The 23616-nt window shown below is 40.2% G+C and overlaps 1 long non-coding RNA gene across 1 annotated transcript in view; it reads right to left on the reverse strand.

The window, feature by feature from the left end:
- The window catches only part of LOC144340290 (uncharacterized), a 103747-nt gene that overhangs the window by 16102 nt on the left and 64029 nt on the right, over window positions 1-23616 (reverse strand). Inside the window, exon 2 of the long non-coding RNA XR_013416228.1 lies at window positions 2737-2923. This is a non-coding gene — a long non-coding RNA (uncharacterized LOC144340290). The remainder of the gene's footprint in view (window positions 1-2736; window positions 2924-23616) is intronic.

Raw genomic sequence — 23616 nt, forward strand, 5'->3', positions numbered from 1 at the left:
CCTAAACAAAGAAAAATGATCCTTAAAGGTAGAAGGAAGCCAAAGATGGCAAGAGGATGAACGACCTCCGCAACAGATCATTGAATATTATGGTCGTGCCACTTGGGCTGAGGATGGTTCATGGGGTTATTGTACTCCCATATACTTGCTAAATAGAATAATTAGACTACGGGTGGTTCTAGAGATAATCGCTAACCAAACCACCTCAGCCCTGGAAATGCCCACACAACAACAAAACCAAATGCATGCAGCAATGTGTCAAAACAGGCTAGCATTACACTGTTTATCAGCAGAAGAAAGTGGAGTGTGTGGTAAGTTTAAAATCTTTCATTGTTGTCTTAACATAGACGATAACAAAAAAGCAGTTCTAGAAATCACTTCAAACATCAGAAAAGTAACCCATGTACCAGTCCAAACCTGGAAGGGATGGGACCCAACAAATCTTCTAGAAGGTGGTTCTCTAATTTAGGAGGATTTAAAACACTGGTAAGGACAGTAACCTTCATCACTGGGCGTCTCCTGTTTCTCCCTTGTGTTATCCCACTGATAATAAAAGCCATTAAAATTATTGTTGAAACTACAGTTAACTGCCATACAATCGAGACGATGCTCCTGCTACAACGACATGATGGATACCAACCCGTCTCTCACAAATACACCACAAATTAAGTTTCTTCTTTTTCCAAGACGTCCATGCCTCCCCCTGTGTCACGACTGAAGTAATTATTGAGAAAGTCACCCCCTTTCCCTTTTTTCTATAACCAATAGACAGGAATGAAAGATTCTCCCCGGGGCCTGAAAGCTTAAAGAGATGAGTAACTCCTCCCTTCTCAGGCCCAGTCCCAAGGTGCAAGGCTACTTGAGCCAGCAACGTGAGTCGGCAAGATAGCAGAAGCAGGAAGAGAGCCGGCCAGAAGACACCTACCCTGGCCGAGAGACACGTACCCCTGAAGATTGAGAAAGAAGCCATCTGGGTACTACGTAGCAGTCACATCAGACTGGGACACTTCCTGTTCCAGGAGACCATAAAACCCCTGCCCCATCCTCATTTGGTGCCAACACCATTTTAGGCCTCAGTCTGTCTGCACCCAGGCGTTCATAAAAACAGCCTCCTGTTGTCTGTTGGTGCGCTCCAGGGGTTCGGACCAATACAAGAACCATATAGTCTCAAACTCCTGGCTTCAAGTGATCTGTCGCCTTCACCTCCCAAAGTGCTGGGATTATAGGTATGAGCCACTGCACCCAACCTAGAGCTACTTTTGAATTCATCCAACCTTATAATCACTTCAGGGGGTGTCTGGGGAGATGTCCCTTTACTCTTTTTCTTGTATTCATTTCTAGACTGTGGAACATTTTTCTCACACATATACAGTAGCTGATGGGGAATTTCTGAAGCTTCAAGATATACTCTTCTCACACCATGTTTTTTATTTTAAAAGAACACACTTATTCAAGTGTTATTTATTAAAAATACTTTATCAAAATCTTCCATTTGCTTTATAGGACTTTGTACATATTCTCTCAGGGAGAGAGTTCTCCAGTGTTCTCCAGTATCTAAGAGATATATCTATGGGTAAATGTAGAAGAATCTGTGGTAACTGTCATGCTGCCTTGTTTGAGGGTCATCTGTAAGACAGGGTGCTGAGAGAACACTACTACACACGCACACACAACACACCAACACACACACAGGGTGATTTAAGGATCATGCAGCCTTTTAGTATGTAATCCCACTTCTAAATTCAAAGCATATGGCTAAGTTCTGATTTTTAAACAATAGCCAATTTGTATGCTTGTTGTGAGCAAAACTGGTTTGACTTAACTTGACTTTTCCGGGCTGAAAACTTCTCAGTTGCCGCCATCAATGGAAAACAGATTAAGAGACAAATTTCAAATGAACGCTTGATGCCCTTTCTTGAAAGGAGGAAAACAGAAGGGGAATGCTCTGCTGGGGCTGGTTTCTGCAAGGCTTGCTGTCAGCACCACAGTCCTTATCCTTCTGCATTTATTTAACTAGCACTGGAAACGTGCTGGGTTGTGAAAATGTGATCAAGCCCACCCCATGAAAGTTTCAGGGTCACATCATTTACTGGAACACATATACATTTTTTTGCACATAAATTACCTACATGCCTTTAGATTAAATGCACCTTCCAAAAAAAAAAATCCACATCATTATTGAATTGCAATTTCATACACTTAGCCTGAAATTTCCATTCTGTCAGAATCACTCATGTTACCCACAGTTTCAAAAGACTAAAATCATTTTACTGTAACTGTATTTTTTTCAATACTAGGCCAAGGATAAATGTGGTTACATTGATTTCTCACAAATGAACCTTAAACCACTGATTTGAAATGAGAAAACCACTGTTTGAAATCATTTTCAATCTGAGGTATGTTTAATTGGCTTTAAAGAAACTTTGCCAGCTCATTTGGAAAAAACAAAAAACAAAACAAAACAAAAAAACCCCTCTTGATCTCACTCGTGTTTTCAATCCCCTAGAAGAAGCTTGACTGTGAAAGAACCTCTTTCTTCACTGTTTTCATCCTTTTCACTCTCCTGAAAGCTACCGACCTCCTGTTGGGCTCCCTTCTGAGGTGCCCTATCAATTTTGGCCCAGGGTTGGTCATGTCTAAGCCATGATTAGAATGGGCCAGTCGCAGTGGTTCAATCCCAGTACTTTGGGAGGCAGAGGTGGAAGGACCCCTTGAGTCCAGGGGTTTCAGACTCACCTGAGCAACACGGCAAAACCCTGTATCTACAAAAAAATTAAGAAGTTAGTTGGGCGTGGTGGGGTGCACCGGTGGTCCCAGTTGCTCCAGAGGCTGAGGCAGAAGGAATGCTTGAGCCTGGAAGGTCAAAGCTGAAGTGAGCCATGGTTGTGCCACTGCACTCCAGACTGGGCTACAGAGTGAGACCCTGTTTCAAAAAAAAAAAAAAAAAATTGTAAGAGAAGAAAAGAATGAAGTATGGTCCCAACCTGAACTCGAGATTGGTGGTAATGCTAACTTTTCAGGTTCTGAGTATGTTATTAACAGTGGGTCTCTTCTTGCAACAGCCTTCAGGTTAGGGCATAATGATCAGATATTCATCACTCAGATATAACCAAAATTGGTCCACAAAAAGATGACTGCCTTAACCCACTCACAGTCATCCTCTGCTCCAGGCCCTTTCTGTTGGCCTCTCAGATCCATGCTCCTCGAGAGCACTGGGTGCCCCAAGGGACCTGCCTCCATGTCTGCATTAAAGGCTCCCTTGTCACCTGACTTCTGTTGGTTCAGTCACAGGAGGCACTGGCAAGAGGCCAGGGTGAGAAAGAAGAGTAAGTTTAGGTCATGTTTGCATGATTCTATCACTGTGAGTCATCCCTAGTGTGGCTTGAGTTTTTTCTTTTCTTTCTTGTTTGTTTGTTAACTGAAGGCTGCAGCTACAGCCAGGCAAACCTCAGTAACAACTACTATATCTTCTTTAGTTAACTTTTCTCCTATACCCTTTGCCCCTTAGGCCTAAGTTTGGTGAGATCATGCCAGGATGCTTCATAACATTTTACTTTTCGTTAATCCTACTAATTCCTTTATAAAACTCGATTTAATTGCCTCTTCGAGTCAACTGTGTCCAACTGTCACAAGCTCTGCTACGTTACCATAGCTTAAGGACTGTTCCTTTACTTGTTATACCTTCTCAGATAATAGAATAAAGGAGATCCCACTCAATGAAAACTAAACTAATTAGTCACTTACAGATAGAGGACATGAAAGGAATCTACTCAGGTATGAGAAAAAGGTAGGCCAACCATCTGGTGTTTCATTTAACCTGTCTGGGGTCCACCAGGCTAGGGACTACAATTCCTTTAATGCTACTTCTTAATTTTCTCTTAGCCCTAGGCATTGAGAATAAAGTGTATTTATCTGTCTGTATTAGCATTCCTTCTAAGAAGATTAAAAGATCAATTATTAACTTAAGGAGGGTGCACCATCACTGAATATGAAGTTACAAATTTGAGCCAGCAAAACTGTTCTGAATGACAAACTGATATATGCAGGGAATATTAAACACCTCAAGTTCTGCTTTGAAAGATGATCAAACAATGACAGAACAGGTCAGAGGCAGATTGTTTCAATCTGTTCTACAGATGAAAGCAAAGTGGAAGCAGGGGACCAAAAATTAATATTGATGTTTGAGAATCAGAAAATAGGGGTTTAGGTTCCACTCTTAATGGTTATGCGACTTTGAGCAAATTAGTTTTAGAGACACATTAGAAGGTTGGTTTCTATGATACGAGGCTGTTGGCTTATATTCTGCTAGAGATTTGCTTCCCTTCCTTCAAAGACTCGTTTCTTAATCACTGGGTTCCTTACTCTACATCATAGCTACTAAAACACATTTTGATTTCTATAATTTAAAATATTTACATAGATAACAAATTTTTGATTATTTTTAGAATAGATTTTGGCTAAATTTCAAGTATTTAAATTATTTCTTGAATGGACAGGAATCACCTCCAAAATATAAGCCCCAAACCCACCTAGGCATAATGACAAACATAAATTTATAAATTCAGCATTTCTTATTTTAAAGATACATAGACCCTAGTACTTCAGTATTGATACTTAATCTAATGTATCCTCTTCACCGGATAACAAGTCCTCCAGTCTTTGGATTTCTGATATTATATTTTCCTCACATGAATATATTGAAAGTAACTTTTTAAGAGAAGGCTAAACCTAACCCTCTTTGCTACTCATTCCCTTACTGTTTTTCAAACTTCTCCTTGATTTCTTCTACATTTCCTCATTGCACTCTGACAAAATTCTGAGAAGCTCTGCAATTCTTTGTAATGGCCTGGCTAAGGTCATTGGTTCCCTTCATTAATGACAGTTCATTCCAACTGTGGACCCTCAGTGGGGACTCTGGCAACCTGTCCCTGCCTACTGGCTCTTTTCTTAGTATTACTGACATGCTCCAGGAAGGATTCCAGGAATGACATTTTTTATTTGATACTAGTTCCATTCCCACTGAATTGAGATTTGTAGATCACATAGTAGAAAACTGTTACTGGCTTGCTGAGGTAACAGTGAAAATATTTATTTTATTTATTTTTAATATTGACAAACATACAAGGTAGAGCTCGTAAGTCAGCCAGTTATTTTAATATAGGTATATTCATTTACAAACAAACAAATAAATACTTAGAAATACATGTGTTAGTGACCAGTTTAAATAGCTCATGACATTTATCACTCAAGTAGTGTTTACAACTTACTCTATAAGAACAACCCAGCGTGCACAGAGATCCTGTCACACGCAGGAATAGCAGGTCAAGAATCAAGAATGGTCACTCTTTGGTACTGAGCATGCCTCCTGAACACCTCTCCTTAGGTTTTCTGACATTGCCCTAACTCCGTGTAATCAAGACCAAATCCATTTTTCGCAATACAATTTCTCTCCCCAATTTGCCTTATTCTCATAAAAATCTTCATTGTCCTCATTATCCAAGAGGTATTGCTTCTTTCATCTTTCTACCTTTTATTCATATATCTAATCAATTACTGGTCCCTACTTTCTTATTGATGAAAAGTTCTTCAAAATATCTACCATATTATTGCTGATAAAGGCTACAATATAAGAACACTGTTTCACTTTTAAGAGGCAATCCGCTAGAGTGCCATTCTGAAAACTGTCAAGAACAGCATTCCAGAACATTTTAAAAATAAATATTAGCTGCCAGGATAATAATATGCATGTGACATATTGATAAAATAAAATAATTTAAAATGAATATTAAGGTTTTAAATCTCCTTATATATTGTGAAGAATCGTATTTTTGACTATGGCTTTTCTTAAGTCATTCTGCAACCTCACATCACTTCTTTCTGCTCCTTTGTGAGATCAGCTCACTTTATGGTCCATACTACTGGGGACATATAGGAGAAGGGAACAAGGGGAGAAAGCATGGTTTTAATATTCGTTGCTTTGTGGTTCTATGTAGCCAAATGGTAACTCTAACCTGTCATTACCCTTACCACCCCTGCCTCTAGAGCACTTGAAAAATGTCAGAGGATAAGTTAAACGTGATTCCTTTGTGCCTATGCAAACCAACCCCTTATTACCCTCTTTTATAAAAAGGCTTATTCCAATTGTATCTATACTCCAAGTTTCATATCAATCAAAAGGAATTCTAGGAGAAAAAACATTCTCAAGCCTTTTATTGAAGAAACAATTGCTGAAGAAGAACTTCATTGTCTCATAAATCTGAAATTAGAATAACCTCTCCATTGTCCCCAGCTTCTGAGTTCAGATTCTCCAGTCTCCGTTCTTCATAATCTTTTTTTTCTTTTTCTTTTTTTTTTTTTTGGCTTATGCATGCTTTATTCCTCTGAAGAGCTTTTATACTACATGAAAGGAAATAATTGCATTTCCCTGAAAATTCACAGGAGAAAGTTACGTTTTTCTCTCCATTCAAGGGATTCTGTCAGACCCAACCACATGCAACAATTTTAAAGTTGCTTCCAAATAGGTTTACAGATATTTCCTGTCTTCATGGAACAATAGCAAGACCATGACTGAAGTTCACATCCAGATTCCACCACTAACCATGTACCCAATTACTTCAGTCACCTCCATTCAGGTCTTATATATCACAGAATAAAATCACATTACATCAGAGGAGGTGAAGAGAAGGAGAAGAGATATTTCAATCCCTTCCCCCTTGCCCCATTTTATTTATTTATTTTTTATAATTATACTTTAAGTTCTAGGATACATGTGCACATCGTGCAGGTTTGTTACATATGTATACATGTGCCCTGTTGGTGTGCTGCATCCATCAACTCGTCATTTACATTAGGTATATCTCTCAGTGCTAACCCTCCCCCCTCCCCCTTCCCCACAATAGGCCCTAATGTGTGATGTTCCCCTTCCTGTGTCCAAGTGATCATTTTCAACACATAATGCCTATGCCTTAGCCTCTGAAGTTCAAGGCCTCATGGCTGGTGGTTAAGGTCTTGCATTACTGGGACTCACTCTACTTGTTTAAACCTATTTCCATCACTTCCTGCCATATGCTTGTCAGCCAATCCCCCAATATCCCTCTCCCCTAAAACAAAAACATATCTCTGCTTTTTAATTTTGCCTCTGTTTGATTGTTTTCTCTCCCTACACGCTCTCCATTCTTCCCTTTTCCTGTTTAAATCCTTCTAGTCTTCAAGGATCATTCCTTCACAGTCCAGTGAAGAACTGAGATAGCCTTGTATGCCTCATGCCTAGGCAGACCAACTTCCAATGAGCAGCCAATCTCCTTCGCTTCTTCTCATACTTCCCCGCACTCCTTCTTCCTCCTGCTTTTATGTTTTCTAATACTTCCCTGTACTTCTTGGTTGCTTATTGATAGCGCCATGTGAGTTAGCACCTAACATTGCACCCTTATATTGTTCCAGAATTAATAATATATGTGTGTTAGTCATCTCTGCTCAAGTAGACTGTAATCAGCGACTGTGAGGAAAATTATTTTTTAATGTATATCTATGTGTGAAATTAAATGTATTTTAACATATGTTGTGCATAAAACTAACTCTGGTCTTTTTTAAAAGATGCTAAGTGATTAAATTATTCACCTCATAACAAACCTGAAGATTTGCAAGCCTTACATCATCAAAAAGGCACAGGGTGCATAAAACTGTCAGAATTTTGGAGAAGGGTGGTCACATACAAGAGCAAGAAGCTTAGAGCAGGGAGGGTGGTCCATGAAGAGAAACCATAATTTTAGAGCAACAGTTCTGATCTAGAAGGAGGATGTTCTAGGTTATTCCAGGAGGAGGCAACAGACTACTTTGAAATAAAAGAAACAAGCAAAACAGTGAAATAGTAGATACTTGAATTCAAAGCAATATTTGTAATTTTCATGGGGACTTTAATCATTTAGAATAGAAGATTGAAAAAATTAAAAGATGATTGAATAGCCAGCAGCAAAGAGGGAATTAGGTCAAAGGTACATTACATTTCTTACAAAGCTTGGAGTGTGTGTGTGTCGTAGGTGAGGGGCCCGGAGGTGAAAGCTCAGCAGTGGGAAATGAAAAGAATTAAATCTAGGGAGGCAGACAAGTACTAAGAAGTGTTATGGTAGGTGAGAGGTAGCAGACAGGTAGGCTGAGAGGCAACTTGGAGAGGATTTGGTGGCACATTCTAGGTACCTATTTATGTAAGTAGACCTAAGAGGCAAAACATAGTCTCTTGAGAGACTGGAAGGACAAAGTGGGAATCTAATTCCACAGAAATTCAGGTACAAGAATGAAAGCACGTGTCTCCTTACTCTTTTCTGGAACATGAGGTCAGGTTTGGTGCTGTACCTGGAGGATTGATCACCAACCATTGGCCTTTAGGCCCTTATCATGCCCAGACCAGAAGAAACGGTAAACTTTCTTAGCCTCCATAATCGTGTGAGTCAATCCTTGATTATGAAATGGCTCAGTGTATAATAAATACTTTTTCCCCAGGGTCAACTGTAGAGATACAGATACAGTTGACCCTTGAACCACCCAGGGATTAGGGGTATCAATCCCTTACACAGTTGAAAATCTGCATATAACTTCTGACTTCCCCAAAACTTAACAACTAATAGCCTACTGTTGACTGGAAGCCTTTCTAATAACATAAACGGTCAATTAACACATAAATAGAATAAAATTCACGAATGCCTAACTTTTTCTTAATTTTTAAAATAATACTGGGCTACATAGTTTGTGAGTTTTTTTAATCTTTCACAAATCTCAAAAAAAAAATCCAATATATATATTTTTAAAAATCTACAGACCCATAAATTTCAAACCCATATTATTCAAGGGTTAACTGTGTACAACTAGATTGGTTCTGTTTCTCTGGAAACCCTGCCTAATACATCTTCTGTGCTGTACTTTTCCTTTTAAAAGATAGCACCACTTGCCCTGCAGTTGTGGTCAGGGAAAGGGCAGGATTCAGAAGAAACATTATCTAACAGGCTTGGATTCATTCCTCGATATTCTGGCAAAGTCACAGAGGCCATTCTTGATGCTATTTCTGAAACCAGCTCCTCTCTACAACCAGCTTGAGCACATGGCAGGTGCTCCATAAACAATTAATGGGGGTTAGACCATTCCACACGAATGTTAAAGAAGTTCTCATTTGCAAACTTTACTTGCAAGAGCCTGTTCACTGAATAAAATATTTTTGCCTTGGTTGCAAGAATTTAAATGTCAACATTTTCTTTCAGGAGGTACACATTTCACTTTAAATCACCCTGTATTATTCATTTCACTTTAATTCTGTGGTGCCAACCCTGGAATTGCATATCCCTACACTGCTGCTGACTTCCAAGTGCCTTCTAGGAATAAGGGCCAGTTTGAAACTTCAAATAACATAACTCTTTGCATCGCTCTATTTCCCACTGATTACGTGAGGTCACTTCACGAGCCTGCCAGAAACCCGGCTCCCCACCGGCAGAAGAGATACATCTGCTAACACAGCTCTGAGCTGAGAATATGTTTCATCCCTGAAAATATGTGCTTAAATATTTAATAAAAGCATAAACTTGAAGAACTTCTGGCAGCTGTAGAGAGAGAAGCTGAATAGAAGGCAAAAACAATCTTCATTTGAGGAGATTAAGAGAGTTAAAGAAATGTGTATGGTATTACACAGCTCTATGGTAAACAAACACTCCAGGCAAAAATGAAGAAAAAAAGATACACAGACTGCTTGCCCATGCAAAGAAGAAAACACAGTACAGAATATTCTAGAAGTCCAAGTTTGAAGCAAAATCCAAGTTACGTCAGCACTAACCACTGTCTATATAGCCTTCCCTACAAATCAGCCCTGCCCCTCAGGAAGACAGATGGCTTGGTATACAAAACTTGCATAACCACAACCTGAGCTGACAGGGACCTGCCACAAGCAAAGAAACAAGGCTGCCTCAGAGAAAAGATAAATTGTGCTCTTTTTAAAACCTACTGGAACTGCTGCTCCCCTTGGCAACCCAGGGTACAGCAGGGGGCATCGGCATCTTCCAACACAGAGGCAACCAGCTGTACAACCTTGGCAGAGCAGCCGGTAACCACAGCCAGGCGGCTGTGTGTCATTAGCTCAAGCCTCCAAACCCCAGGGTGGCTCCCCGGTCCCCTAGGCTGTCACAGGCGCGGCAGGAGCTGCCTTCTGAAGGCTCAGGGATCTGCATTCCTGCACTGCCTTGGGGTGGGAGCATTAGTCAGCCTTCCTGAGCACAGACAGTACCAGACTTGCCCATCCGTGGCTTATCATCCAGGAATGACACAGAGGGTCACTCCTGCCAGGCTAAAGGTAGCCCTCACATTCTATTTCCAGGAAAGTCCGAATGAAATAACAGAGCATTGAGAGGATCTGTGGATGCTCAAAGCCAGGCAAAATTTGTGGAAATCAAGAGCAGTTTAGAGGATTAACCTCAATCGCCACTTACAGCAAGCATCTCATGAATAAGTCGTTCACTTTTGTGGGATTCATTGTGATCAGCTTGTCTTCTGCATACTTGAGATCTTGTTCAGTGAGAAAATCTGTGTTATGACTCGGGTTAAAGGGGATATGTTTTAAAGTGCAGTATTTTAGGAAATAGGACAGATCTGGAGTGAGGCAAAATAGTGTCCTAAGCTATGTAAACCAAAAATAAAATTCTAAGGCCCCCAACCAACTGAACAGACCCCCTCATGGCCAAGGGGATCCCAAAGAGACCTGAAAAACTAGTTGAGACCAAGACAGGAAGGGCAGTTGGATAGACACTCTTGCCTTGTTACATACCCTCCTCCCTTTGGAGTTTAAGCACAATTGACCAACATTAACATAAAATAAAGATCATAGACTGACAAAACAGACACTTTGTAGCAGTAAGATACAAAATTCCAACCTGACTCTAGTATAGCGTCACATGATAGATAGCAGTCCCTGAGGGAAATCAAAGTATTTTACTCCAAAATGTATTTTTGACATATTTTGAAATGCCTCTCCTCTCTCCTACTAGGTCTTTTCTGGAGAGTGTCGCACCTTTTAAGGTCAGATAAAAGATATTTAAGACATTTACCATCTGTTCTCTCTGAAGTCTACCTGGAGGTTTCACCTACATGATAAGAACCTTGGCTTCCATAACCCTCTTATCTTAGCTCAAGCATTTCTTTATGCTGACTTCCACTCTTCACACATAGCTTAACACATTCAACCAATTGCCAGTCAGAAAATCTTCGAATCCACCTATGGAAGCCTCCTTGCAACACCCTCAACCCCGCTTTGGGCTGAACCAATATATACCTGACATGTATTGATTTATATCTTTGCCTATAACTTCTATCTCCCTAAAATGTATAAAACCAAGCTGCACCCCGACCACGTTAGGCACATGTTCTCAGGGCCTCCTGAGGCTGTGTCATAGGCCGTGGTCCTTGACTTTGTAAAATAAACCTCTAAATTAATTAAGTCCTGGCTTAGATACTTTTTGATTTATAGACAAATAGGAGACTATTGAATATTCATTTTTCCAAAATAATTCCAAAGGCCAACCTACACAAATGACAGCAGACAGACCCTTTGACTTCATCTCTGCATTCTGAGCCTCCTGCTCCCCAGGTTCAGATTTTAGACTTGCTATGCGAGTCTTATGATTTATGATTTGGTGATATTCTCAGTTACATTAACTTTTATAGTTTGGATGGGAACCTACTCACCACATATAAGAATGTTTCTCCAAGAAACACTTTCCAAGTTCTCCACAAGTGACTTAATAAAATAAACTTTTAGAAAGCAATGTTTGTAAATTGGTAGCAGCTTACATCTAGTCTATTAGACCAGCTTATTTTCCATAATGAATTAAATTACATAATATCAAACTAAATTTTCCCCCAAATTTTATACTCTACATTATCTATCACTCATTTATTTTCTAGTTTATTGGATTCTTGCAAGATGTTACAGATTTAGACATGCATAAGATTTGGACCCCGCTGGCCAAGCACGGTGGCTCACGCCTGTAATCCCAGCACTTTAGGAGGCCGAGGTGGGCGGATCACAAGGTCAGGATATCAAGACCATCCTGGCTAACACCGTGAAACCCTGTCCCTACTAAAAATGCAAAAAACTTAGCTGGGCATGGTGGCGGGTTCCTGTAGTCCAAGCTACTCAGAAGGTTGAGGCAAGAGAATGGCATGAAGTCGGGAGGCGGAGCTTGCAGTGAGCCGAGATCTCGCCACTGCACTCCAGCCTGGGCGACAGAGCAAGACTCCGTCTCAAAAAAAAAAAAAAAAAAAAAAAAAAAAAAAGACTTGGACCCAACTTTTAAGGATTTTGCACTCTGTAAAAGCAATTACTGTACAACTCGGGAAGGGCTGGGATTAAAGGAAGAACCAGATGCTTCCTTGAGAAGGAGGATTTGGGGAAGCATAGCAAGAAACCTTAAAGAGGAAGTGGCTTCAGACTCCTATCTTGAAGGATGAGAACATTAGATCCTATGGTCGGAATGTTTGTGTTCTTTTGAAATCCCTATATTAAAATTCTACTCCCTCAAGATGATGATATTAAAAGGTGGGGCCTTTACATAATGATTAAGACATGAAGATAGAGCCATTGTGAATGTGATTAGTGCCTTTGTAAAAAGAGGCTGAGGGAGTTTATTTGCCTCTTTCATGAGGACACAGAGAGAAGTTGCAATCCAAAAGAGGACCTCACCAGAACCCAACCATGCTGGCACCCTGGTCTTGGGTTTCCCAGCCTCTAAAGCTGTGAGAAATATACTTCTGTTATTTATAAGCCACCCAGTTAATGGTATTTTGTTACAGCAACCACAGTTGACTGAAGACATTAAACTTCTTCTGAGGAACATCCTTGTAGGGTGGGGCTTGAGTCTACTATTAATATTCACCATTTAAAAGAGCTACTAAGGGCTGCTATAATCTGAAAAAACCCTGGACAACACTATCTAGTTACTTCCCCTACAAGTCTCTTCCCATGCCCCCATGTCCAATGGACCATTTGGTTTACTTTTTGAATTTGATTGGGATTTATCTTATTGGAGGTACCTAAGCAGAAACAGTCCTATCAAATTTCTGGTTACTCTGAAAACAGTGGGTCCATAGCTTAGAGGCATCTAGTAGTAACAAAACCTTGACATGTTTTGTGACAGATTTCTCACTTCCCTGTAATATTTATGTGTCTTCAGGGTTAACTGAGCTGCAAGACCTCACAAAGAACAGTCAACAATGGAATTTAACATTTGTTGAATATTTAAATGCAATCATTAATTTAGGGAATATTTCAAACATCATATAGACAATAGAATTTTGTCAGCAGGTACACTTGTGGTCCATCAATATAATTTCAATTAGTGCTTCTCAATTGGCAGGCAAATGTGCAATGCTGTGCCATTAATGGGTCATAGGAGTACTTTCGTTGGCCCTATGGCAGCCATGTGGGACCCTGAGTCATAGTTCCTGGGCCAGTGGCAATGGCATCTTTGTCCATTTATCCAAGTAACATAAAATATTATCATTTTCTAAGTTTGCATGATTTGAAAAATGTTTAAGAAGTCTTAGTTTCTACTAAAAGCTCATTAATGGGCCTGACCAATCTGTCTTTGACCTTTCATTGTGCTGCACATAGGGCAAGATGCAGACCAACCCCCGTGACCCAAAATAGCTCTCAGAAACACTGAGCTGAACTTTATGGTCACTCATTCCAACCATATGCGAAGAGTGCTTCAAATTATGTTTGATGATGATGGCGATGAAATATAGCCTTCACTCTGAGATTCGGACTCATCTGGACAGAAGAGAAGTTAAATCAGCTGCAGTCTACTCGTTACTGCTCAATCTACCTCAACACTCCCCCAGCTGGCTCCATCTCTAAATGAAGCAATTGAAAAAGAAATCCTATTGTAAGTAGACAACTTTAGTTTGTTTTGTCTCATGAATAATCAAATAAAAGATTTTGAAAAATATATATCATATAAAGGGGTAGTGTTGATATAAACTTGAGGCCAACGTGATTTACAAAGCTCCTACTTAGTAATCCAATGGGAAACTCAGTTGTCAAAATCCTCCCAGAAGTGATAATAAATGAGGGACAGTGAAGAAAGGCAGTGGTACTGTTCAGTGTAGACATGTGTTAGCAGAAATGATGGCTCTGTGGCAGCTTCTAGGGCCCTTTCATAACTTAAAATAGAAGGCTTACTGAACAGTCCACCCAAAAGGCCATACTGTTGGCATGTCATCACTGTCACCTCTCTCCCTCACACTGGAAGTCTGGACAATTGGCATTCATTTTCTACAGAAGCCAAAGACATGAGGAACAATGGGAGAGAGGGCACGTGGAAGCCACCTCATCTTAGACATTTTATACCAATCTTTATTCCTATGTGCTCTTCATTTCAGACTGAGGAGTTGCACTGTCAGACAGATCAGAACCAGCAGTTCTCTTCTTCAGCTTGTTGGAGCAGACCTGTTATGCCTTTGAAATGAGAGACCACTGACCCAGGATGCAAGAGTCATCACAATGGGCCTACAACCAGAAAGACTGGCTCAGCAGCCTAACAACACATTGCCTGGAAACACATGTGGTGTTAATAACCGGATGAACCCATGTTTTCAAAAAGATAAGATTTGTGCATTATGAAGTCCCAGACCACTAGGGAGGATATTTTCTCAAGTTTTTAAAGGTAACAACATACAGGAATTTTTCTGAGGTTGAAGCCTAGCTGGTTCATATTGTGAAATGACAGTTGACCCTCAAAAGCAATTTCTCAGGAAGTGCTCATGATTATTTGTTCTAACACTCGTGCACATGTTGAAACAGAATAGAAAGAAAAACTCTATGTTGGGTGGCCATAAGAGTGATACAAGACTCATGAGGCAAATCAAAGTTTTAAAAATAATGCTTTGTTTTACGTTAATCCTGTTGATAATGCAATATAGAACGTATATATATGATATATACTCAATCTACGTATATATTATATATATGATATATGTGCACACACATAAACTTGACATATGTACACATTATATGTATATATATACATTGTGATGGTTAATTTTATGTGCCACCTTGACTGGCCTGAGGAATGCCCATATAGTGGGTAAAATATTATTTCTAGGAACCCAGAGATAAATCCACATATTTATAGGCAACTTATTTTCGACAAAAGTGCTAAGAATATTCATTGGTAGAAGGACAGTCTTTTCAATAAATGGTACTGGGGAAACTAGAGATCCATATATAGGAGAATGAAACTAAACCCCTATCTCTCACCATAAAAAAAAATCAACTCAAAATGGATTAAAGGTTTAAATGTAAGACCTGAAACTATGAAACTAATAGAAGAAAACAGGGAAGTGATTCAAGACATTGCTTTGGGCAAAAATTATATGGAGTAGATTTCAACAGAACAGGCAACAAAAGCGAATATAGACAAATGGGATGATATGAAACTAAAAAGCTTTTGCACAAAGGAAACGATCAACACAGTGGAGAGACAACCACCAGAATGGGAGAAAATATTTGCAAACTCTTCATCTGATAAGAGATTAATAACCAGAATATGCATAGAACTCAAACAACTCACCAGCAAAACAACAACAACAAAACAACAATAATAATAATTCCATTAAAAAATAAAGACAGGACTTGGATAGACATTTCTCAAAAGAAGATATATAAATGGCCAGCAGGTATATGAAAAAAATGCTCAACACTATTCATCATCAGGAAATGCAAATCACAACCACAGCAAGATGTCACCTTATCTCATTTAGAAAGACTATTATTAAAAAAGACAAAGGTAAATGTTGACAAGGATGTGGAGAAAAGGGAATGCTTATACACTGTTAGTGCGAGTGTAAATTGGTGCAATCGTTATGGAAAATAGGAAGTGGTTCCTCAAGAACTAATAATAAAACTGCTACACAATCTAGAAATCCCACTATAGAGTATATATCCAAAGTGAAGGAAGTTAGTATGTCAAAGACATATGTACACTCCCATGTTTATTGAAGTGTGTTCACAATAGCTAAGATATGGAATCAGCCTAAGTGTCCATCAACAGATGAATGGAAAAAGAAAATGTGATATGTGCAAATACTATTCAGCCATAAAAAAAGAATGCTGTCATTTATGGCATCGTGGATGAGCCTGGAAGACACTATGTTAAGTGAAATAAGCCAGGCACAGAAAGACAAATACTGCATGTTCTCACTCAGGTGGAATCTTAAAAAGGATTTCATAGAGAGTCTAACAGTGGTTACTAGAGACTGGGAAGGATGTTGAAGTAGGAAGAGGATAGCCAGAAGTTGCTTAATGGATACAAAATTACAGCTAGATAGGAAGAATAAGTTCTAGAGTTCTATAGTACTATAGGGTGACTGTAATTAAAATAAATTTATTGCATATTTTCAAGTAGCGAGAAGAGCAGATTACGAATGCTCGCAACACAATGAAATGATAAATGTTTGAGGTGATGGACATGCTAATTAATCTGATTTGATCATTATATGTCATATACATGTATTGAAATAGCACACTGTACCCATAAATATGTACAACTATTATGTGTCAATTTAAAATACTAATAAAAGCAAAAAACAAAAATCACTGAGTGTGTCTGTGAAGGTGTTTTCTCCAGAAGAGATTAGCATTTGAATCGCCAGAATGAGTAAAGAAGATTGCCCTCACCAATGCAGTTGGCCATCATTTAATGCTTGAGGGCCTGAGCAGAGCAAAAAGGCAAGGATGGCACATTCACTCTCTCTGTCTGAGCTAGGGCAGAAATCTCCTCCTGCCCTTGGACATTGGCTCCCCCAGTTCTCAGGCACTCATACTTATATTGGAAGTTGCACCATCTGCATCCCTGGTTTTCAGGCCTTTGGACTCAGGCTAAAATTTCACCACTGTCTGGTTCTCCAGCTTTGCGGATGGCAGATTATGGGACTTCTTAGCCTCCATAATTGTGTGAGCCAATTCCTTATAATCTCTCTCTCTCTCTCTCTCTCTCTCTCTCTCTCTCTCTCTCTCTCTCTCCTATTGGTCTGTTTCTCTGAAGAACCCTAATTAATCCATCCATTCTTATGTATATCTTACACGCACAGATATGTGTGTGGTCATTTCATCTACAAGAGGAATGAAGTCATAGGAATAAGCTCCTTCACTTCTGTACATATATATGCACACATGTGTATGTATGTATTATAGTATACTTATTCGTATGTGGTTCATTCATCCCTAAAACATGAGAAGGGGCTTCTTCTGGAAAGATAGCAAACTTAAAATGCAAAAAAGAAAAAATAAATTACATCAATACCTCAAAGAAATGCTAAAATAGAAATTTACTCAAACCGAGAAAAACTGTATTAGTGAATTAGAAATGTGAGTTGTTATTTGACTTCTTGAAGACAAGAATTGATTTTAAATTAATTTGCATAGGCTACTAGATGTTAGATATAAGGCTTGCCTAGACCTTTTTTACATGTGGGGTTCTTGAGAACAAGCAGAGAATTATGTTACATCAACTGGATGCTAAAAGTAGAAAAACTCAACAGCTCTGAACTCTTCTCACCCAGTTTGCACTAACCATAGGGAGGCAGCATCATGTTATAGAGAAGAGAGCCTAAACTGGGGAATGTGAAAGACACGGATTTAAATTATAGCTTCATTATTTACTAGCTGGATATATTATTTATTTTGAAGCTCAACTAATCTGTATAATTCAAACTATTATCTCACAGTTTTTGTAAACAGAAGATAGCATTTGACATTCCTAACATATATTTTAAATACTCAGCAAATATTTATTCTTATTCTTTCACCCCTCAATTATGGTGATGCGTTGATCTTTGTCCAAGTGTCCAAAATAGCATATGGAAAGTCCACAGAACAGTATTAAGCAGTATACTAGATACTTTCACAATTATAGTGACTCTACTTAATACTTCCTTCAGTCTTGTATGGTGTATCCCATTTTATAGATGAGTAAGACCAGACTCTGAAGGGCCATATTCAAGAGTTGGATCACTGTAACCACAAAGCTCTTCTCCCATGCATCTAGTTGCCCTCACTCTCTGTTGAGGCAGCATTTGTCCTATCAGCAGGGGTGTCTGCTCTCTTAGGCAGGAGTGTCACAACCCATGCTGTAAAGAGTCCTCCCATGCTCTGCCCAGGCTAAGAATTCATGTAGGCATCCATGCAACAGATATTTATTTATTGAGCATTTCCTGTATGCCAGGCACTGTCATAAATACCGGAAAATTGAATCCCCTGAAGATTTTTAAATATACCAGTAGGTTGGGGCCTAAGTCTTTAGTTTTCTCATTTCTACTGCTGTTTCCCCAGAGTATAATGATGACTTTGCTGATAACCATGACCAAACATCACTGTATCCCATGTGACTCTAATGTCCCTGAGTCTTTGTGGAGGCTATGTAATAACAAAATGGCTTATTTCATACATCTTTTTGAGAACTACAACTTAGACTGCAAAAAAGAGGTTACCCTTTCTACAGTCAGGTAAGTGCTGAGTGAAAATTGCTTGGATGATGGACTTAATGTAAAGTGTTGAGTTCAACGTGTAAGTGTTTCTCATTGCTGCAAGTGCATCATCTCATGCATGAAGAACATGAGAAAAGAATGACATAAAACAGGAATAAAATACTACAAAGTGCCTTATTTTTCACTATCAAGCTGAAACACCAATAGTGTGGCAGAGAATTTCAGTAAGCAACTACCAGAGGTGCTCCTCATAACACAAAATGTCAGCAAAAGTACAGCTCTTGGTATCTTCCTTTGGTGTAAAAGCTATCAGTCGGGAGCACTTCTGATACTCTTGAAATTCCAAGCTGCTCTCAGAGTCATGGGGGAGGGAGGTTCTTAGGATTATAATTTTATAGTGAGCCAAAGCTACCTTGGGAAGCAGCTTCCAGTGTGAAGACTTTTTGACCAAATAGAATATCCCAAACCTTTTCCCACATTCATAGGAATTACAGCAGTACCCTAAAGTTCCAGGGTTTCTTATGGGTCGTTCAAACCACACTACCTCAAAGAAGCACTCTTCTCTCTTGCTGATGGATATGACTTTTCTTGGTGGCTATTCAATCCTGATCAACACTTTGGGCATTATAAACTTCTGCCCAGTAGCCCAACATGCCCACCAACACAGAAGTTTATATTGGGGAGCAGGAAGACCATGGGTAATGGAGAGAACTCCCACCATTTACTCAAAACATTTAGCGAGCAGGGTTCTTTCATCTCAGGCTAGGAAGTATGCTTCATCAATTATCTCATAGTCGTTTTTGCTTTATGGATGCTTAAAGTATTGACCCCTTTGTTCCAAATTCTATTCCTGAAAGCTCTCCAACATGGTACATAATTTCTTCCATTTGTTGGGTGAGTGTACATCACATAAACCCACTTATGCAACTGTGGGAAATGAACAGGAAAATGATGTCACAAAGCAAAGGAAATAAGGCTGCTGCAAACCACAAGTCAATACAGAAGCATCAGCTAACCATTTACGACCAATCATTAGTTTTTGTGTGCAGGTGGAACAGATAAGATATGGAAAAGATAGAGAGTTCTCTTCCTGTCTGTGAAGCAACTTACCTTGGTCAAGATTTCTTTTGGGAGTAAAAAGTTTTTTTTGATGGGCAAGAGCCTCTTTCTGTTTAATTTTCTTTAGGCAGTCTCTCCGTGACTCTTTATAAAATCACAAATAATGTTTACCATTGCTCATACAGATGATAACACAAGCTTTCTCAAATACCTAAGAGTTATTCAGACAGGTTTCTGATACAGTTGAAATGTGCTGTCTTAGTCTGTTCAGGCTGCCATAACAAAATACCATAGACTGGGTGGGTTTTAAACAACAGAAATTTATTTCTCATGGTACTGGAGGCTGCAAAGTCCAAGATCAAGGCCCCAGTAGATTTGGTATCTGGTGAGAGCCTGGTTCCTCATAGACAGTCAATTGTCTTCTCACTCTAGTCTCTAGTCTCACAGCGGGCAAGGGATCTCTCTGGGGTCTTTTTTTTTTTTTTTTTTTTTTGATGGAGTCTTGCTTTGTCAACCAGGCTGGAGTGCAGTGGTATGATTTTGGCTCACTACAACCTGCATTTCCCAAGTCCAATCGATTCTCCTGTCTCAGCCTCCTGAGTAGCTCGGATTACAGGCGTGTGCTACCACACTCAGCTAATTTTTGTATTTTTAGTAGAGATGGGATTTCACCATGTTGGCCAGGCTGGTCTCGAACTCCTGACCTCAAGCGATCCACCCGCCTCAGCCTGCCAAATGCTAGGTTTACAGGCGTAAGCCACCATGCCCAGCCTCTGGGGTCTCTTTTATAACAACACTTACCTCATTTATGAGGGTTCCACCCCCATGATTAGATCCGCCCCATAATCTAATCACCTCCCAAAGGCCACACGTCCTGATATCATAACCTTGGTGGGGGTGAAGACTTTACCATATGAATTTGGGAAGGGGTGACAAATATTCAGATTATAGCATATGCTGTGCTGATTCTGCATTTGATGGATCTGTGGAGTTGATGAGGGAGAGTGGATGTGGAGTGAGAAGGCCATGGGGCAGTGGCTCCTCTATACACATGCATATACACACACACATGCACACTTACACTCACATCAGCCCCCAGAGGTGTAGGCAGGAATCTTTCAGGGTCTTCTGAGCAGTCTCACACTTAGGACACCAACTAAAAAGGGTCTCGGTGGGAAAAGAGGAAGTCAGTGGGGTAACGTTTTCCCGTGGATGTACATGTCTTTCTCATTATGTCACTATCATGGCCCAGAAATTTATCTTAGATGCTACCATTGCAGGCATTTTAATTTGTAATAATCTGTCGTATTTGGCAGCAGCAAGGATAACATGTTGACAAAGAAAGGACTGACTGCATGTTCTCTAATCAACAAAGTAGTTATGCAGAAATAAACCCCAGAATGGCCTGGCACAGTAGCTCACTCCTGTAATCCCAGCACTTTGGGAGGCTGAGGTGGGTGGATCACCTGAAGTCAGGAGTTTGAGACCAGCCTGGCCAACATGGTGAAACCCCATCTCTACTAAAAATACAAAAAATTAGCCATACCTGGTGGCAGGCACCTGTAACCCCAGCTACTCAGGAGGCTGAGGAAGGAGAATCACTTAAACCGGGGAGGTGGAGGTTGCAGTGAGCCAAGATTGCACCATTGCACTCCAGCCTGGGCAACAAGAGTAAACTCCATCTCAAAAAAAAAAAAAAAAAAAAGAAAAGAAAAAGAAAATGGATAAATAAATGAATAAATAAATAAACCCCAGGAAACTGGGGAACAGCCTAAAGGGCAAACACAGTAATGAGAGGTGGAGTGAAGAAACCTAAGGAAGCCACAGATGTACTGTTGAGCTGCCTTGGGTTTGGGGAATTGCAGCCTCCTGGGGGATGCATAACTCGCTTTTCCTGAAAAAGTGCTGGGAACTGCTGTCTCACCTTCATGTCGCTCTTACTATTTTGCCAATCCAGGTATTACTTTTGGATATTCAGGGGTCTTGCTAATATTTTACATCTGTCCTCTTCCCTTTGGTAATGCTCCCTTCTCTGATCTGATGGAAAAACCTCAATGAAGATCTGGTCCTGAAGTTTATAAGTTCCTCACCCAGGTCCTCCATTCAAAAACTGGCCAAGCCTCCCAAGGCTTTCTAGGCTTATGGATATTCCTCAAAAGTTGACACAACACATGCAAAAATGTGCCTAAAATGATCTCCTCTACAGGGAGCTCAAGGTTTCATTTCTGTCAGGACATTTAGAGAATGGTGGGCTTGATTAAGAATGTGTACAGGGCCAGGTATGGTGGCTCACACCTGTAATCCCAGCACTTTGGGAAGACAAGGCGGGCAGATGGCTTGAGCCCAGGATTTCAAGACCAGCCTGGGCAACATGGTGAAACCCCTTCTTTACAAAAGAATACCAAAAAATAAGCCAGGTGTAGTGGCACATGCCTGTAGTCCCAGCTATTTGGGAAGCTGAGATGAAAGGAATGCTTGAACCTGGGAGGTCGAGGCATCAATGAGTCATGATTGGGCCACTGCACCCCAGCCTGGGTGATAGAGCAAGACACTGCCTGAAAAAGAAAGAAAGAAAGAAAGAAAGAAAGAAAGAAAGAAAGAAAGAAAGAAAGAAAGAAAGAAAGAAAGAAAGAAAGAAAGAAAGAAAGAAAGAAAGAAATGCAGAAGCACACATGATGAGGGGACTTAGGGACGGGTTCTGCAGTGAAAGTACCTGTGCAGCCTTGGATACATTACTCAAGTTCTTTAAGCTTGGTTTCCTTATTCACAAAATAAGAATCAGAGAATCTATCCCCTTGGATTTCTATATCCTGGTGATTCTGCTTTTCTGGTGAAATACTGATCGATACAGTTCCTTATGGGAGTTGGCTTCCCTCACTGGAGTGGGGGGCAAGGCGTCCATTTCCCATGACCCCTTAATTCCCAACCTCAAAGTGTCCTATCCCTTCAGCCATCCCTGGCCACAGGAGCAGACCCTGATGAAGCCGAGTCAGTCACTGACCTCCCAGTCCCCAGCAGCAGTGATGAACTGAGGGCTGTGCACATTGGCTAAGTTGATCTAGTCAGGGGAATGTCCAGGCCTCTTACTAGATAACACGAGTAAGAGCACACATGGTCCTGGGAGTTCCCGCAGCCATCTCACTAGCTCTGGTGAAGTTAGTCTGCAGACTGTTGACAAAAAATATTTAAGTGTTGTAAAATACTTGAAGAGATTTATTCTGAGGCAATTATGAGTGACCATGTCCCGTGACACAGGCCTCAGGAGGCCCTGAGAACATGTGGCCAAGGTGGTCGGGGTGCAGCTTGGTTTTATACGTTTTAGGGAGGCACGAGATTTCAATCAAATACATTAAAGAAATACATTGGTTTGGTCCAGAAAGGCCAAAGTGGGGGTGGAGCATTCCAGCTTGTAAGTAGATTTTAAACAGTGGGGAGTTTCCAGTTTATAGGTAGATTTAAATTTTTTCTGATTGACAATAGGTTTATTTTATCTAAAGAGGGGATCAGTAGAAAGGATTGTCTGGGTTAAGATAAAGGATTGTGGAGACCAGAGTTCTTACTTGCAGAGGAAGCCTTCAGGTAGCAGGCTTCAGAAAGAGTAAGTTGTAAAATGACTCTTATTACACTTACATTCCGTGTTGATATTAATGCCAGAGAGGTACAATGAGGCATGCCCATCCCTGCTTCACATAACGGCGTGAACTAGTCTTTCAGGTTAAATTTTAAGAGTGCTTTGGCTGAGGACGAAGTCCAATCAGATGGTTGGGGGGACTTAAGGATTTTATTTTTGGTATACAGGATAAAGCAGACCGGAGGAGTAAGGCAGAACCAACAGCAGAGAAACACAGTTGCCACTTTAATGATGGTGTGGGCCTCTGGAACCTGAATCCCCACTTGGCTTTTACTTTAAACGATCTGTTTCTTTAAGAAAAAAGAAAAGAAAGAAAAAATGGCCCAGCGTCGTGGCTCACACCTGTAATCCCAGCATTTTGGGAGGCCAAAGCAGGTCGATCACTTGAGGTCAGGAGTACGAGAGAGCAT

This window comes from Macaca mulatta, chromosome 4 (genome assembly GCF_049350105.2).
Source record: "Macaca mulatta isolate MMU2019108-1 chromosome 4, T2T-MMU8v2.0, whole genome shotgun sequence".
Taxonomy (NCBI): domain Eukaryota; kingdom Metazoa; phylum Chordata; class Mammalia; order Primates; family Cercopithecidae; genus Macaca; species Macaca mulatta.